We start from the raw sequence: 17,590 nt of genomic DNA, 5'->3' as shown, positions 1-17,590 counted from the left end.
TTTTTTTTTTAATTTCTTCTTCCAGAGCAATAGTTTTCTAGTACTCTCTAGTACTGTAAGGATTTCTCCTAGAGTTTCAGTTTAGAACAAATTGAAAATTCCTTTCTAATTATGTCATTATGATCCCATCCTAGAAATTTGTACACTTTTAATTCATGCTTCCTTTCCTTAATAAAATGTCCCCAAATTGTTTTTGTAGTTTTATATTTTATGTATCTCAAAATACTTTTTTCAGTGTCTTCGGCAAGGGATACTAGGTTTGGGGTCGGTTGTTTTTGTTTTCCTAGAAAAACAAATTTAGAGGAATTTTTTGTTAATTTAGAAGATTTTTATCTGAACTAGAATTTTCAGTCACTTTTTCCTATCTATTATTTTACTGGCTTACTTGTAAGGATAAGCCCTATGCCACTGAATAATGAAAAATGACCAGTGATGGTGTAACACAACATAAAGCTGACTAATAGCCAGTGAAAAAAGTTAAAAGACTTTCCAACTTTTTAAACTTTTACTTTAAACAAACATTGACCAGTAACTATCGACTGAATTTGGCAGTAATTTGCTCAGTAAATATAACTGTAGGACGGAAATGGTATTTTGTGAAGTAAAATACATTTATCATAGAAAGCAAAAAAAGAGAATGAAATGCATTGCTGTACTGGTGCCTGCCCCCAAATGATTTTTGGCAGGCTTTAAGAGAAATAAAACATAAATGAATGCACAAAGCATTTTGAATGTTCTTCCTGAACAAGTCCAGTCAACTTCTCCACATCAAACAGAATGGGGAGCCTTTCGCATTTTTAAATGATCTTCAATAGCATACAGAATTCTCACATTGCTTTCCTTTCTTGGCTTACAACAAAATACTTCTTTCCTTTAAAGACCTGTCCAAGGAATCTGTATACAGCTGACCCAGAGGCAGTGTTTTTCTAAACAGCACTTATACACACACACACACACACACACACACACACACACACACACAGTTAATTTACTTCATACAACTGAAAATATTTGACTACATTTTCATGAGCTCAGTCAAAAATATTACCCATACTTGTACTGATTGCAGCACCTCCAATGAAACATTTTCAAGCGAAATAAAATTAAAATAGTTAATATTTATTAAGCTCCTACTATGTGCAAGTCCTGCTAGGTGCACCTATCACTCCTATTAATGTGCAAGTAAGGCACTCACTCTGTCTTCACATATACTCTTTCAATGAAAATCAAATAAACCTGTTTGAAGTAAAGATAGAATACTAGACTTATACTTACCCATCATCCAGTATTCTTTTTCAACTAAGAAACTTAAGTCCAAAAAGTGCATTCAATTTGCTTCACAAATAAACTACCCCCTTTCTTCCCCTACAATAAATATTTGTAATTTGGACTCGTACTAGTACCAAAAGGGGAAAAAAGAATTCAGAAATGAGAGAACAGCATTGGGATCACTGAAGACTTTGTCTATAATGCCTGTTTCCAAGCATGCTGTCACATCTTTAAAATAGTGCATGTTTGAGCTAAACCAACAACAGTATAGTGCGCTAGGTTATTTTTATAGTTAAACACAATTATGTAAGCATTATTTACATGAGGAAAAACCATGCTAAGCCAGAAAGGGCGGTTGCTGTGGCTAAAGTGTTTTCCAACACAGGAGCATAAAAGTACATTTTAGCCACCTTTTAAACATCAATCAGTTTTAATGTTTTCAGTATGGACAAATTAATGTTGAAAGAAATATATATGCATACATCCCAAATACCTTATATTTACACTTTTAATATGCACTATTGTCATTTCTTCAGGAAACCTAAAAACATGGTCCTTCACAAGATTTAAATGAGTTTTGTACTGTTCAGAATCTTTCCTTGATACTCAAAACGTGGCAATATTTTATCGAGTAATTAAATTATTTTGTTAAATCTACAAGCCATATATTCTGAAGAACAATTTGATAAACTATGAATTGAAACAGCTTTAGTTCATCTGCACATTATTCCCAAAGGATATTTTATAAACAGAAGTGAGTCAAAAGCTATGGAGTTTTTTGTTTTTTGTTTTTTGTTTTTTTAGTGAGGCAATGGGGGTTAAGTGACTTGCCCAGGGTCACACAGCTAGTAAGTGTCAAGTGTCTGAGGCTGGATTTGAACTCAGGTACTCCTGAATCCAGGGCCGGCGCTTTAACCACTGCGCCATCTAGCTGCCCCTATGTAGTTTTTATATGATATCAAAACCTTATGACTTTCTCTTATGAGACTTATCCACTTTCTTAATAATTAGTAACAGGACATGGTGGTTTCTTACTGTTTTGTGATACTTGAGCATTCATTTTTCTCAATGGAAATTCTGCTTCTCAATCGAAATATCTTATAGGTAAATAATTATTTTTTTCTCAATAACATAAGCATTTGCCTTATTCACCTACAAAATTATTACTATAAAAATGAAGTTCTCTTTATTAACCCTACTCAAAAATACATGTAAATATTAATTTATTATGCCTCTAATTTCTCTCTAAAGTTAATAAAATTGACTCAGCAAAGGTGGCTTTTAAAAAAAAATGTAAAATTATGTTAGTCTGTGTTGTGATGATCTCCTACTGCTTTTCCTTGCTACCACTATTTTTTAAAATTAAATTAGTCTTCATGTCTTTTGAAAAATTTTCTAGAAGTAGTAGTCACATATGTTCTAGTAGCAAATATGATCACTTCTATCATATTGATACAGAATAGCAGTATTTCTCAGTCTCAGTTGGAGAGTTTGGGAATGCTAGATTTGGTATCAGAGAAGCAGGGTTCAAATCTCAGTTCTGGTATTAAACCTGTGTGATGTTGGGCATGTCCCTTAACCTCTCTGGGCCTCAGTTTCTTCCTCTGAAAAATGAGAGGGATGGACTAGATGACCTGTGAGGTCTTTTCTAGCTGCAAGTTGTTGATCCTATGAATTTAACCTCATTTTGACTCAGATACTATGAGAAAGGTAATCTGGTTTAACTGGTCCCTGAGGAGGAATCCCCTCTACACCATCGACCATCCACTATTCTCTATTGGAAGAAGTCCAGAGAAAGGTAATCTGGTTCAATTGTTTCCTAAGTAGAAATCCCCTCTACACTATTCCAAAGCAATTGTCACCAATGGAAGAACTCCAGTAATGAGGAACTCATTCCTTCTTCAGGGAGTCCATTCCCAAGGTACAGAGAAAGTAAATCACATACTTCAGTTTAAGGAGGAAAATTTGCAATACTCTTTATTGTTTTGTATTAAATGTCATTTTGGATTTTTAAGTAGTGAACCCTCCTGTTCCTTTTTCCATCCTGGAATTTACATTCTTTGACATTCATTTTAACTCTTGGCTACTGGTGAGGTGAATGAGGTCACAGAACAAGGACTGGCTGACAGCAGGTAACACAGGATCATATTTAACAGCTAGCTAACCACTGAGTAACACCCTGAGAAATCCTGTAAAGGAGGAGAAGAGATGAAGACAGCATGAATACTGTAACTGTATTGGTTCTGAACAGAACATGGGAAAACCCTACTTTTCTTTCTTTTAAATCTCAACTTTAATAATTTAATATTTCATATATCAGTGTCATTCATCTGCCCTAGAATTACTGATGAGGTCTCCCTTCTCTTCAAAAGTTCCTCTTGTGGTACCTTACTTTGAATTTTGATACATAGCCAGTGGATATTCCCCCCGCCCCCAACTATGAAGCAGAGGCTAAAAATTGGAGCTGAATTTGCATGTTAAGATTTAAAAGAAGAGTCTTAGGAGTAAGGCTCTTGGGGAGGTTACCATAAGAATTAGAATTCATTGGTAGTGGATAGAGAAGATAAAAATGGAAAAGACATTTGAAGTTTGGGGATCCTTTTATGTTTTATCACCTTCTCAACCTCTATAATCCACCTTACATCATTTCATCAGTCATATTTCAAAGATTTATTTTCTCCCAACTCTCATTTTTTTGGTATATTGATGTCTATAATCAACTGCATATAAACTAAAATGCTGACTATGGCATTCTAATTTATAAAAAGAAAAAACCCTCTTACACATTTTTCTTTTGTGGCCCAACCACTCATCATAAGATTATTAAATGTTTTTTTTGCTTTTGACAACTCTTAACATCATTACTGGAGTCTGTAACTGGAGAACTATGTTCCAAAGTGCTGGGCTCACTAACCACAGGAATTGAAATCTTTCTCTCCTGAGCTTGGAGAGAGATGACAGTTTGCTATAGATACTTCTGCATTAGCAGATAATTAGGTCTGATGCTCTGTAAAAGAGCTTTTTTATTTCTTAGTTATAGTATCCACAAGATATGCATTTTCACATTCTATTTCAAGATGTATTATTTTATCGAGGACAAAATTTTTCTCCGTGAAGGTGGGGCAAGAAATTTCAAGAATCTCATTTATCTTGCATTATTTGTTTTATAAGTTTTAGATAATCAATTCATATCAAATAAGTTGTCAGATGTTTATACCTTGTTGACAGCTGTACAAAACTGATACATGGACTGATGTTTCTACTCCTCAGGATTTTAGTTCCACTTCAATTTTTTTGTTTTCAGTCAGGATGTCTCAGGGAAACACATTTGCAAAGATATTTCATATTTGTGTTTTCCTTCATGCCATGCCTTTTTTCCATTTCACTTTATATATATTTGTATATATACAAATATTTGTATTAGTAAGGATAATGAGCCCATCATCCTCAATAATACAAATCTTTGCTGTCAAAATTTAATTTTTATTCTTTTTTTTTTGTGGGGTAATGAGGGTTAAGTGACTTGCCCAGGGTCACAGCTAGTAAGTGTCAAGTGTCTGAGGCTGGATTTGAACTCGGGTCCTCCTGAATCCAGGATCAGTGCTTTATCCACTGGGCCACCTAGCTGCCCCTTAATTTTTATTCTTATTGAAAAGCTATGAAATTTTAGGACGATTTTTTGCCATAACTCCAAATTAAGTATGAATTAATTCCTTGTACAAATTTTAAATTATATTCTGTGTCTTTTTTAAAAGAAAGAGAGGACAGAGGGCAGTTTTTTACTATACCCAGAATGGGATATTGGGGAAGGTGGGCGGGAAAGGGGAGGAGTAACCCCACAAGGATCAATTTTATTCACATCTATTTGCAAGAAAGATATCTTTTTAAAAAATTAATACTGCACTTAACCATTAGGAACCTAGTGGAGAAAATAACAAGCTTGCTAAAAAATAGCCTAAGCTATGAAACTAGCAAAGTGTAGTTTGATGGAAAAGATTAAAAATCTAAATAATGCTATTTTGAAATGTGAACTCACAACTTCATTAACAGGTGGGAAAATTCCTTAAAATAATTCAAGTCTGTACTTTCTTTGCAATTTATAGTTTTTATAGAGTTGCCCAGAGTCTTAGAACAGGTTAAAGAGGAAGGGGAAGGAAACAAGAATTTATTAAGTACCTACTAAGTGCCATGGGTATTGTGCTTTACAAATATTATCTCATTTGATCCTCACACAATCTTGGGAGGTATGTGGTATCATTATTTCCATTTTACAGTTGAGGAAATTGAGGCAGAGAGTGATAAAGTGACCTGCCCAGGATCACACAGCAATGTGTGTGTCTAAGGTTGAATTTGAACCCAGGTCTTATCTTTAGGCCCCTTGCTCTATCCATTGTGCAACCTAGCTGCCTTAAGTTAAATGATCAGTCCAAGGTCACAAAGCCACTATGAATTAGAAGTGAAATTTGAATCCAAGTTTAACTGTCTTAAGGCTAGCTATAGCATGGTCTATAAACCCATAATGCTTCTCTTCCAGCTTGAGACATCACAAATATCAAGCCTTCCCATTCCCCCTATAAATGTTCCAACTAATCTAAGATATTTCTTGTAATCAAAGGGACCCACATGTTCACTCTCAAATGGCATATCTTTTCTGAAGGCTTAGTTTGATGTAACCTAAAGACTGGCATAGTCGGTCTGTTGAGTTATTATACTATGCCTAGTGCAATGAATATAATTTTCACTCTCTCACAATGAGGAATTACCCACTGGAGATGAAATACCATTAAATGTTTTCACTGCCAAGGCAAAGCAAGATTCTTGTTTATTTTTAAATCCCTGAGATATGAGAATAGTTATTATAATCCTTAAGCACAAGAGAAAAATAATTCCAGAAGAAAAACAATTTCTGATGTAATCATTTGAACTAACTTCCAAAGTCATAGGATTGTGTGATTTAGAATGAGAAGGGATCCTGGAGGTCATCTCAATCTGCTCCCCTCATTTCACAGCCATGGCAAAGTTAAATAACTAAGCCAAGGTCATGTAGGAAGTAAACAGAAGAAAGGGTATTGAGGTCATTGTCAGGGGCTAATTAAATAGGATTGTGTGATTTAGAATGAGAAGGGATCCTGGAGGTCATCTCAATCTGCTCCCCTCATTTCACAGCCATGGCAAAGTTAAATAACTAAGCCAAGGTCATGTAGGAAGTAAACAGAAGAAAGGGTATTGAGATCATTGTCAGGGGCTAATTAAATAGAGTACTAGACTGGCAGAGTTCAAATCCTGCCTTGGACCCTAGCTGTGTGACCCTGTACAAGCCACCTCCTGTGCTTCTTAGCCTGTTTCTTCACCTGTAAGGTTAGGAAACTGGACTAGATGATCTCTGAAGGTCCCTTCTGGTTCTAAGTCTATGATCTGATTATTTCTTTTAGTTTATAATACTTAATTTTTTAATTAAAAATTGTTGGGGTTTTTTTGGTGAGGTAATTGGGGTTAAGTGACTTGCCTACTAACAGCTAGTAAGTGTTAAGTGTCTGAGGCTGGATTTGAACTCAGGTCCTCCTGAATCCAGGGCCGGTGCTCGATCCACTGAGCCACCTAGCTGCCCCCAGTTCCTAATATTTTAATAATTAGGTACATATTTAATAATTAGGTACATATTTAATAATTAGGTACATATTACATTTTAATATAGTGTTTTAAAATAGTCAAACAATGATATGAATCTAACCCCATCTATATACACATACACACAATTACATGTATACATATATCATGTACATATATACTCATAATATATATGTATTTTAATTTTTATGTCACATTTATGAGTGTCACTGTGGCATAATACATAGTGAACCAACTCTGGAGTCAGAAAGACCTAGGTTCAAGAATTACCTCTGACAAAAACTGACTGTGTAACCCTGGGACCGGTCATGTAATCTTTTAGTGCCCTAGAAAACCCTAAAACTAAGTTGAAGAGAAGGTGCCGATCTGTACTGATAAAGGGAATCCCCTCACTTGGAAATTCCCAGTTCCAATGAAATCACCGATCCCATCTCCATCATAAGCTATATAGATATTATTGAAGTACATTCAAGTTTGCCTTTGTTGGCAGAGATGAAACAGATTCCCCTTCTTGTTAATACCTTTGAAGCTTTCTGATAAATAGGAAAGAAACCAAATAGAAAGAGAAACAACTGCTAATGATATCTGCATACCAGAATGAGGCAATGAAGTCTTTGATTACCTAACATTTAAAAAAAAACTGACAGCACCAGTGTCTACATTTAGAGTAGTTTGTTTGATAAAGGAAGTAGAAAGAGTAACACCCCCCCCCACCAATATGTTGATTGCAATATGTCTATTAAGTGTCACTGATTCTGAAAACTTCTCTTTTCTCAAGTTAATGCTATTTCCAAATTCAACAAAATACTTGGGTACTATCAAGAAATTTTATGAGAATGAAAAGACACTTTGATTAAGCACATGATTTTCTCTGACTGGAAAACAAATCCATGAACTTTGATGCCAGGATTTGTTTTTTTCTCTCTGCAATGAATCCTTGGAATCACAGAAGGATTTTTTTATTTCTCAGATCCAGGCAAATGTTTGTATGATTACCATGCTTATTCAATTGCTCTGAGCACAATGGCACTTACACCTGCAAGCCGGAAAACTCAATCCTGTTATTGAGAAAGAAACTACAAATGTCAGTCTAAATGAAGGTTCTACCTATGGACAGCTACGAATTCATCAAAAGTTGTGTTTCTACATTGTGTGTGTGTGTGTGTGTGTGTGTGTGTGTGTGTGATTTGGATCTTTGGCATTCTTTTGAACCCTAGGAACTTCTGATAGTATATTCAAAAAGCTGAATTAAAAAAGTCTCGAACACTTGTGTGGAATGAAGGGCTGGTGTTTGTGGATAGCTATTCCAAACTTTTATTAGGTGCTGTGTGAAGAATGAGCAAAATTAAACATATAACCAAAAAGGAATTAAATAATCAATAAGTAAACATATAATCAATAAATAAAAAATGTACTATCACAGGAACCCTTCACTCCCCCCCACACACACCATGTCCAAGAATAGCTGAAAACCCATTTTACATTCTATAAGTAATTTAACTATTGAAATCATATTTTTACACCAAACCTTATAAGTATTGAGTACTTAGAACATTTCATTTCACTTTAACAACAATCATTCTTGAAAGGCATGGCATAAGGTCGCTTATTTTGGTAAAATACTTCATTGATAGTCTTTATTATTTCCAAAGGAAAATCTCAGTTACAGCTGAGTTTTTGTCCCATAACTTCTATTAAAATTGTGCTGCAATATGATGAAACAATTCAGTGCTTTCCTTAACATACAGATATCAGTATATGTAGGTTGGTGGTATTAAAGCTGTAGGCTTAGAATTTCCCTGGTTAGGAACTTCCAATTATTTAATCCCATTAGGTAAATTTTTTAATGGTGCTTCTAAATCTTTTATTTTTCATGACACCTGTGCCCAGAAAGCACATACTGCTTTCCAACTACAATGTTAATTACCTTGTTTCTTCACCTTGATTGAAAGACAGAGAGAGAGAGGGAGCTTGGGTGGCTTGTGTTTTAGCTACATTTCACAGAAGAACCACTGTAAAAAAAAATTAAACAAAGGTTAAAAAAAAAAAGACATTGTCTTCATGTGTGTGTGTGTGTGTGTGTGTGTGTGTGTGTGTGTGTGTGTGAGCGTCTTTGCTTTTCCTCACAGTGCCCTGGTTTAGAAATTGAAACATTGCACTGCTGAGAAAGTGCCATGAAAATATAACCCACTGCATTCCATGAAAATAAATAAGCAAGGCCACCCAAATTTTCAATTAGTGCTAGTGCCGAACTCAGGAAATGGCTAGGGATTCGTCAAAGGCAGCCTTAGGCTGGGTCGTGGATACGGAACAGTGACAGGAAGGTTTGAAGGCGGAATGCAAACCCAGTGTGAAGATGGCTTGTCTCCAAGGAAAACTGCATACTAATAGGTTAATACTGACTTCCTGAAACATACAGGCTGAGTATTACAAGTTGGAATTTACATTCTGACAAAGGCAATTGCTAAGCTTCAAGACTTTGCTTTTTGGTGATGAAATAACACCAGGGAGTTCAAATGGCTTTAGATATTTTGCGCTTTAAGCTTATTAAACATTCAAAGTACAAACCATGCACATATTTTTAGCCACCTGAAATAGCAACGTTCTTTCTGGGTAGCTGTTGAAAAAATAGGGAATGCCCTTGAATTTAAAGTGTCAGGCCTAAGAATAGATCTCCCTTCCCACCCCTATTGGTATTGATGTGCCCTTGTCAGTTAAAATCCTGCCAGGAATTGCCCTTGAGAAACTGCTTTTTTTTTTTCCCCTTGAGGCAGTCAGATAAGTTATTTTTCATCCTACCCTAATTCTCCTGAGTCAGCAGGGGACCTGTGAATATTTTTGCATCATAATTAAAATTTTTGTTTTGATTCTTTTTTATGGTACTAAAAAAAAGTAAAATAATTAGTTGCAAAGGAATACTTAAAGGAACAGAAAGGAGTGAACAAAGCATTAGCTAGGAATTGGGAGGTTGTGTCCCTTAGTGCTGACTGTTTCCCTTGACAGCGAGCTTCTTGAGAGCAGGGTTTGTCTTTTACCTTTCTTTGTATCCCTAGTGCTTAGCACAAGAGTTTAGTTCATAGTAGGTACTTAAATGTTTATTGACCGACTGATTGGGTCAGTACTATACTATCCACCAACTGCATGCCGTCTCAGACCTCACTAGCACATTTGGAATATCTTGGCTCTGAATGCTGAAGTCAGTTAAGGGAAGAAAAGTTGGACTAACAAAACCACAGGTCTGCATAAACTTTCTGACTTGAAAGTTAAAGTTTTTATTTTGGAATACAAAAAAGAAAGAGCCCAGTAAAAGAAAATTTTTCTGGTAATCTGCTTTAATTTTTTTAAAAAGAAGAATAAAAATTCCTGAAATGGCATTCAAGTCTTAGACCAGCTTTTTAAATGACTATAGCCATTTAAAAACAGAAGTAATACTCTGAAGCCAAAGACTTTTTAGATCTCGTGTCCACTCTACATTCCAAATTCTCCCAACAAAATAATGACACAAAACCTGTTAAAGGAAAAACTTGTGAAAATGAAGATGCTAGAACATGCAAATCATATTTTTGGATTGCATTTAATCTGATTCTGGCTGGGATTTACAAAAAACAATTCCTATGTAGGTAGTAGTGGCAATTCACATCAAGGTGTTGGGGGGAATAAAAGCTCATGGATTTCTTTAAAACAAAGTGGATAATTGAGAACAAAAGCCTGACTGTGTATTAGAACTTTAGCTGGCTCCTATGAGTGGCATAAATTTGCTCAGCAAATCAACTAAATGGAACAATTGTTAACAAATGACTTGCGTTTCCCACTTTCATAGAGTAAGAAGGTCACCATTTCCTATTCACAGGAAAATCAAGCATTTCCTTTTTATAAGATAGCACAGAATTTCCTAAAGCTGAATTCTAAGTGATTTGGAATGGTGTTAGAGCCCTAGTATTTATATTAAAAATAAAGTAGAAAGAAGATAAAAATCTTTCTTCCTGTTCTCCATACTATTCCAAACTATGTCACCCTAAATGGCCTCCAACCAGAGCCACCTCATATCTGATTTTAGCTTTGCTAGGGTAAGCAAAAGGAAGCAAAAGGAAAATAAGAAATGTCTATCAGCTAAATCAAGTTTATCCATAAACAAGAAATTATTCTGGTCATAGGGAAAGTGGCAAAGCAGACAGCCCTCCGAGTACCCAATCTTCCTTTTAGGTGTTCTTTTACAATTTTGGTGGTACCCTCTTTATCCTGGCTGCTCCCTCCATCTCCAGCAGTAATTCAATGTCTATGCACTCTTTCTACTTTTATACTACCCAAATCTACTCTCAGGAAAGGATCTGATAAATTCTTTTAAGTGTATGGTAGAGGTTAATAAATTTCTTTTCCCAAGGGTATTAGCATTTTAATAGCAGTCTTAAGCCAAAGGGATTTATCTATAATTATGACATTGAAGGTATAAGGTGAGGTGGGGGGATATTTTAATGGTTGTGGGCCCTTTCTGAAAACACAATTCACTAGGCTACCTATTTCACATGTGCATAAGAAAATAGGTCTGTGTTATGACCTGGTATAACCACACACCTGTTTTTCCTATGATGGGCAAATTCGTTCTTATTCCTAGTATTACACAGCCCTTTGCAATTATCCTTCCCTGAATAATGTCACATACATCATCGGGATATCAAATAGCTCCTCTTGTGGGTCCCAATTAATAGTTGTTCTACACATGTTCCAATTTCCAAAATAACCACATGTGCTTCATAAAAAGGGGCATTTACAATTAAAACAAAAAGCTGGGGAAAGCAATGTAATGGCAATATAATTGTCCTTCTTTGAAAAATGATTTATGATGTATTACATTATTTCAGCTCATTGTTTTAAACAATTTACACAATAGTCTGAAGCCCTCATCCTGTCCCAATCTACCCTAGAGCCCTGCACGTATTGCTTAGTCACATATAATTTAAGTGGGATTATTAGCGGTTACCGAAAGAGATCTGTTGGAAAGTGGTACATTCTAAGGCCGTTACATTGTTGAAGATAGTTTGGAGAGCAGCAGAGAGGCAGATCTTAGTAGGGCTTCCCTGAGGCACCATCAGTATGTAGAAAAAGTTCAGATGAATTTGACTCTAAAACTTCAAAAATGATTAGTATAAAATAGACAAAGAGCTTTGCAAACTGTCACTATCTTCAAGAAGCTGTCATAGACACTTTTGTACATATTTTTTTTGGCTGGTTATCTTCCACATTAGATTGTAAACTTCTTGGGGGCAGGTGCAATCTTTTGCCTCTTTTTGTATCCTCAGAGTTTAGCACAGTTTCAGGAACATAGTAGGATCTAAATAACTGTTTATTGCCTGTCTGACTCCTACACATTGAATGCTCCCTATATGTCAGGGATTCCTTTTCTTCCTTTCCTTAGCTTCCCTTATTCCCCTTATCATCCCCCCACACCCCTGCTGAAATAGAAATCAAAATGATAAAATACTAGAAACAAAAATGGTAGAGTATTATAGCGGTCATTACACATGGCCACCCTGAATGTAGCTGTCCTCTCAGAACTTCAATTTATCATCATTTTCTAGAAAGAGAATAAAATAGAAGAGAAAATGAATTTAATTTAGTATAAAAAATAAACATTCCTGGGCAGTGGAAATGTCTGTGGTGTTTTAGGAGCTGTTATCATTAATCAGTCAAACTTGTTTATCCCTACCCATGATTGCTAGTGAAACTTAACCTCACATTCTGAGACGTTCAATGAGAAATGGCTATCAGGGTCCATAGCAGGGGATATGTGTTCACAGTTACATTCTATGCCTTGATTGGCTCTTAAATGAGCTCTCTTTCATAGCATGATTCACATGTCTAAAAAAAAGGTGACATAAAACAGTGGTTAAGAGAACACTGCAAAGCATGGATTCTAATGTGGCTTGTTTTCTCTAGCAATACTAAGTTTTAGGCCTAAGGTTTTACTTAAGTTGTCAATTATTATATATTCATTTGTGTTTGCAGTTGGAATTTCAACATTTCCTTCTCTTGAAGAAACAGCTTCTTCTAGGTGATTGGGATTTAGACTATTTATTCTTATTCTCCCCACCTTAGGGGAGAAGGAAAGAAAGCCCATGAGTTCTGGGCTTTCATTGGCCCCTTCTACCCAGCATACTCCATCTAAAGAGTTTCCAAAGGAATATTTTCTGAGGTGGAGTCAAGTCAAGTCAAGTCAACAAGCACTTAAAGTATGGACTTACTATGTGCTATATATTAGCTAAACACCAAAGTGTGTGGGGGGGAAATACAAGCAGAAAGTAACACAGTCTCTGCCCTCAAAGAGCTCATATTCTAGACCAGGAAGTCAACACTTAAAAGGGAGCTGGAAATGGGGGTCAGGGAAGTGTAGAAAATCTAGAGATTCAGCAGTGCGGCTGAGAGAAGAATGAAGACATGGTTGGCTTGGGCACCCTCCTTAAAAGAGAGGTTCCAGGAGGAGCCCGCCAATTAGAGGGAGAGGTCACAAAGGATCTAGGGTGTTTCCAATATGGTAACTAGCCTGAGGGTGGAGTGGTTTCTATGGCATGGAAGAGAGAGAGACCTGTGGAGATAAAAGTTGGTGAGCATGCCTTTCTAAGGTGCTCTTGACTACTATTTCTTTTAGTATTGCCTGTCTCCTCTTCTATGCTTCCCAGAATAGCAGAATCTCCAGGTAGAAAGCAAATCCAAAGCCATATTGAACTCTATATATCTGAATTAGAACATCCTCTTCAAAAGACAGGCTAAAAGGTCTCCAGTGAACGGAAATTTACTTCTAGGGTAGATTCCACTGTTGAGTAGTTCTAATTATTAGGAAGTTTTTTGTTCCATAGAAATGAAATCTGTTTCTTAGAAACTTTCAGCTATTGCTTCTGCCCCCTGAAAACCAAGTGGAACAAACTGAATTATTGCTTTAGATATTGGAAGGAAGTATCATATCCTCATCATCACTCCCTTCCCCTAAGTCTTCTCTCCCCCAGAGTCGACATTCGCAGTTCAATGGATCTTCCTCTCTAGAGGTCTTTTGTCATTCTGGTGCTCCCCTTCTGAAAGTTCTCCAGGAAGTCAATGCACTTCCTAAAATGTGATAGCCAGATCTGAACACAATATTCCAGGGATAGTCTGACTAGGTCAGAATACAGTAAGATAGTACTTGATGTGCTCCTGGATATTAATTAGTTCCATCGTATTTCAGCCTTAGGTTAAATTATCTATTTTTGCTGCCATATCACCCTGTTGACTTACTTATATTCAGTATGTTGTTATTTAGTTGTTTTCAGTCATATTCAACTCTTTGTGATTCAATCTGGGGTGTTCTTGGCAAAGATACTGGAGTGGTTTGCCCTTTCCTTCTCTAACTCATTTTACAGATGAGAAACTGAAGCAAACAAGGTTAAGTGACTTGGCCAGGGTCACACAACTGGGAACTGTCTGAGGCCAGATTTGAACTCACGAAGATGAGTCTTCCTGACTTCAGGCTTGGCATTCTATCCATTGTGCCACTGCCAGATTAATATACCATATTCGGTTTACAATTCACTAATATCTTAACATCTTTTTCAGCCAATTTTTAAAACACATTTTTCCCATCTTGTACTTGTGAAAATGATTTTTTTTTTACTCCAGGCATACAATTATACATTTAATCCTACTAAATTTCACTTTATTGGATTTGATTCAGTGTCAAAATCATTCCCCTGCAGATGAATTCACAGTGCCTATTTTGATTTAGCTCAGTGTTAACTTTCTTCTAATGACTACATAATTCAATTTGACAAACACTTATTAAACATGTACTATGAGCAAGAGATGAAAGGGATCCAAAGGATGATAGTGTCATGGAAGCAACAGACATGAGCTTATACTGACTTCGGGAGATAGTGGAGGACAGAAGGATCTGGCATGCTATGGTGCATGGGGTCAGGAGAGTCAGATACAACTGAATGAACAAATGAGCAAGAGACACCAACCTGGGGAGGAGGGCAAGGAAGGCACAGCAACAAAGAAGACGTTTCCTGTCTTTAAAGGACTAACACAAGGTAGAATTTGATAAATGCAAAGGAAGGATACAGAGTACTATGAAATCTCAGAAGATGAAGCAATTACTTCCAATTAGTGGTAATTAGGAAAAGCTGGTGAGCCATTCCCCATTTCAATGAAAGTTTTCAGAAAAGACTTTACTATTAAGACACAAATAAGGTAGGCTTTACAAAATTCCTTTTAACTGGTGAGGCGAATTCTGTTACAAGAAAGCTCAGCGTGATCCCAAAGCAAATTCTTAGAAAATCCAAGAATTGAACCCAGGTGTTTAAATACATACTATTTATATTATGCATGCATAATATAAATAGTATATATTTTAGATTAGTATTATGTATAATGTATGTATGTATAAGTAATATAATATTATAACATAATACTTATATATTTTAAATACATAATATAATACCATTAACATCATCAAGATCTCTATTTTTAGAAGGTTGGTTTGTCCACAAGGTTTATACTAACAATTAGTTACATTACACTAGTGTCCCTAATAAAGAGTGGAGAATTCATCAACAAATATATATATATATATATATATATGTAGATATATAATTTATATTTATATATATTCACACACATACACATATATAAATTATGTATTATAGTATATATCACAGGTTAGATACCATGTATGATACATATAAACATACACACACATGCACACACATATATGATAAGTCTTAGTGCAGTTTTAAGTACTAAGACTTTTGGAATCCCCTGTATAGGGGTTATGTATCCTTTTCTCCCCCCCTCTATCCAAGGTGACAACATCACAAATGTATGGATAATTTCAAATGAGAAAATTTGGGTATTGTGCAGATTATTTATTTAGCCTCACCAAGTGTGTATGAGAGACTTTATACAGATAGAATGTATCTTGAAGAAATATTTCAATAGTATTAATATTTAATGGTATTTTTTGGGGCAGGGCAATGAGGGTTAAGTGACTTGCCCAGGGTCACACAACTAGTAAGTGTCAAGTGTCTGACGTCAGATTTGAACTCAGGTCTTCCTGAATCCAGGGCTGGTGCTTTATCCACTGTGCCACCTAGCTGCCTCCTATTTAATAGTATTTTAAAGTATTTTAATAGACTCCCTTGTTCAAAAGTGTCTCCCGTTTTGCCTGGTTGTATTTGCTATTGACAGATGATTCCCAACATTAGCTGCTTTTTAAGGAGCTTCTTGTTATATGATAATTGGGTTAATGTTTCTCTAATTTGGAAGGGGTAATAATTGGGTAACCAAAACAAAGATAAGGATTGGTTTATCCTTTTGCATCTTTCACATTATCTAGCAGAGAATACCACTTAATTAGCCCACAAAAAACTTTGTTAACTGCTGGAGAACTGGACCTTAATGGGCAGGAAAGGGGAAAGAGGTTGTTAAGATGAAATACTATAAGGGTCAAGTTAGAGTATAGTAATGAGGAATTCTAGATTGTGGAGGGGACACAATAATAGGATAGGTATTTGGGGATATATAAAGAGGTAGGCAAGAATAACACAATGCCTTCCTCACACAATTTTGCTTAGAGCCATCATTTATAAAATGATGATAACAAGCCCTAAAACAACACTCTCCCCAAACAAATGTAAAACACAAAGGAGTCAAGAATCTCTTCTGCATAAGAAAAGAATTGAGACTAAGTACTCTGGACCTCTCATTCTATACTACCACCTATAAATCAAAAAGTATTTATTTAATGTGCCTGCTGTGTGTCAGGTATTGTGCCTTGTATGGGTGATAAGAAGATGGAAAGTGAAACAATTCATATTCTCAGCAAAACCACTACTAGGTCTATACTCCTAGTAGTAGTAGGCCTCCACCAGTCCCAGACGACCATGGATCAGCTCCTTGAAGAGCTGCAGGCCACAGTGTGGCTGTGCAGTCTGATGTAGGTGCCTCAGCTCCTGTGTGACTTATAACCAGTAACTGCCATCCCGAGTTGTATCTAGCCCATAAGGAGTAGCTGGAGTATCCTGTCCAGGGCACTGGCCTGGGCAGATCAATATGGAAAACAAGCTGTTGCCCATGCAGCAGGTTTTCCCTCTCCGCAACATTGGTAGATCCAAAGGAGAGGCAGAGTCAATACAGTTTGGCACCAGTGCCACTGCAGGAGTTGCCAGAGGGATGTGATATCCAATATCCAACTGCCTAAGGGACTCCGACTCCTGATTTTTACTCGGGGTTAACTCCCGAAGCCTTTCCCATATATGGGTATAGCCATAAGGCAGGGGAGGTTTAAAATCAGGGTTCCTTCCCCTAGGCAGGTTGCCTGCCAAGGCTAAGAAGCCCCACCTGCCTGAAGCGACTGGTTTTAAGGCGCCAGTGACTTGCCTTCGCCCCTTCTCTTGTTAGTGGAAACAGTTCCGCCACGAGAAGGCCAGGAGTTGGGCTTCCATTGTCAAAGGCTATTTGAGACCCATGCCATTGGAGCATTTTATAGAGAGTGGGAGCTTATCCCCACTCCCACCCCGGCATGACAAACCTTTTGGAACTGGTCTATACTCCAATGAGATAAAAAAAAGAAAAGAAAAGAAAAGGATCTGCATCCTTTTTTTTTTTTTTGTGATGGTGAAGGGGGTACCCTTCAATTTGGGAATAACTAAACAAGTTATGATATGTA

Source organism: Dromiciops gliroides, chromosome 1 (assembly GCF_019393635.1).
Source record: "Dromiciops gliroides isolate mDroGli1 chromosome 1, mDroGli1.pri, whole genome shotgun sequence".
Taxonomy (NCBI): Eukaryota; Metazoa; Chordata; class Mammalia; order Microbiotheria; family Microbiotheriidae; genus Dromiciops; species Dromiciops gliroides.
This window is presented reverse-complemented; position numbering follows the sequence as displayed.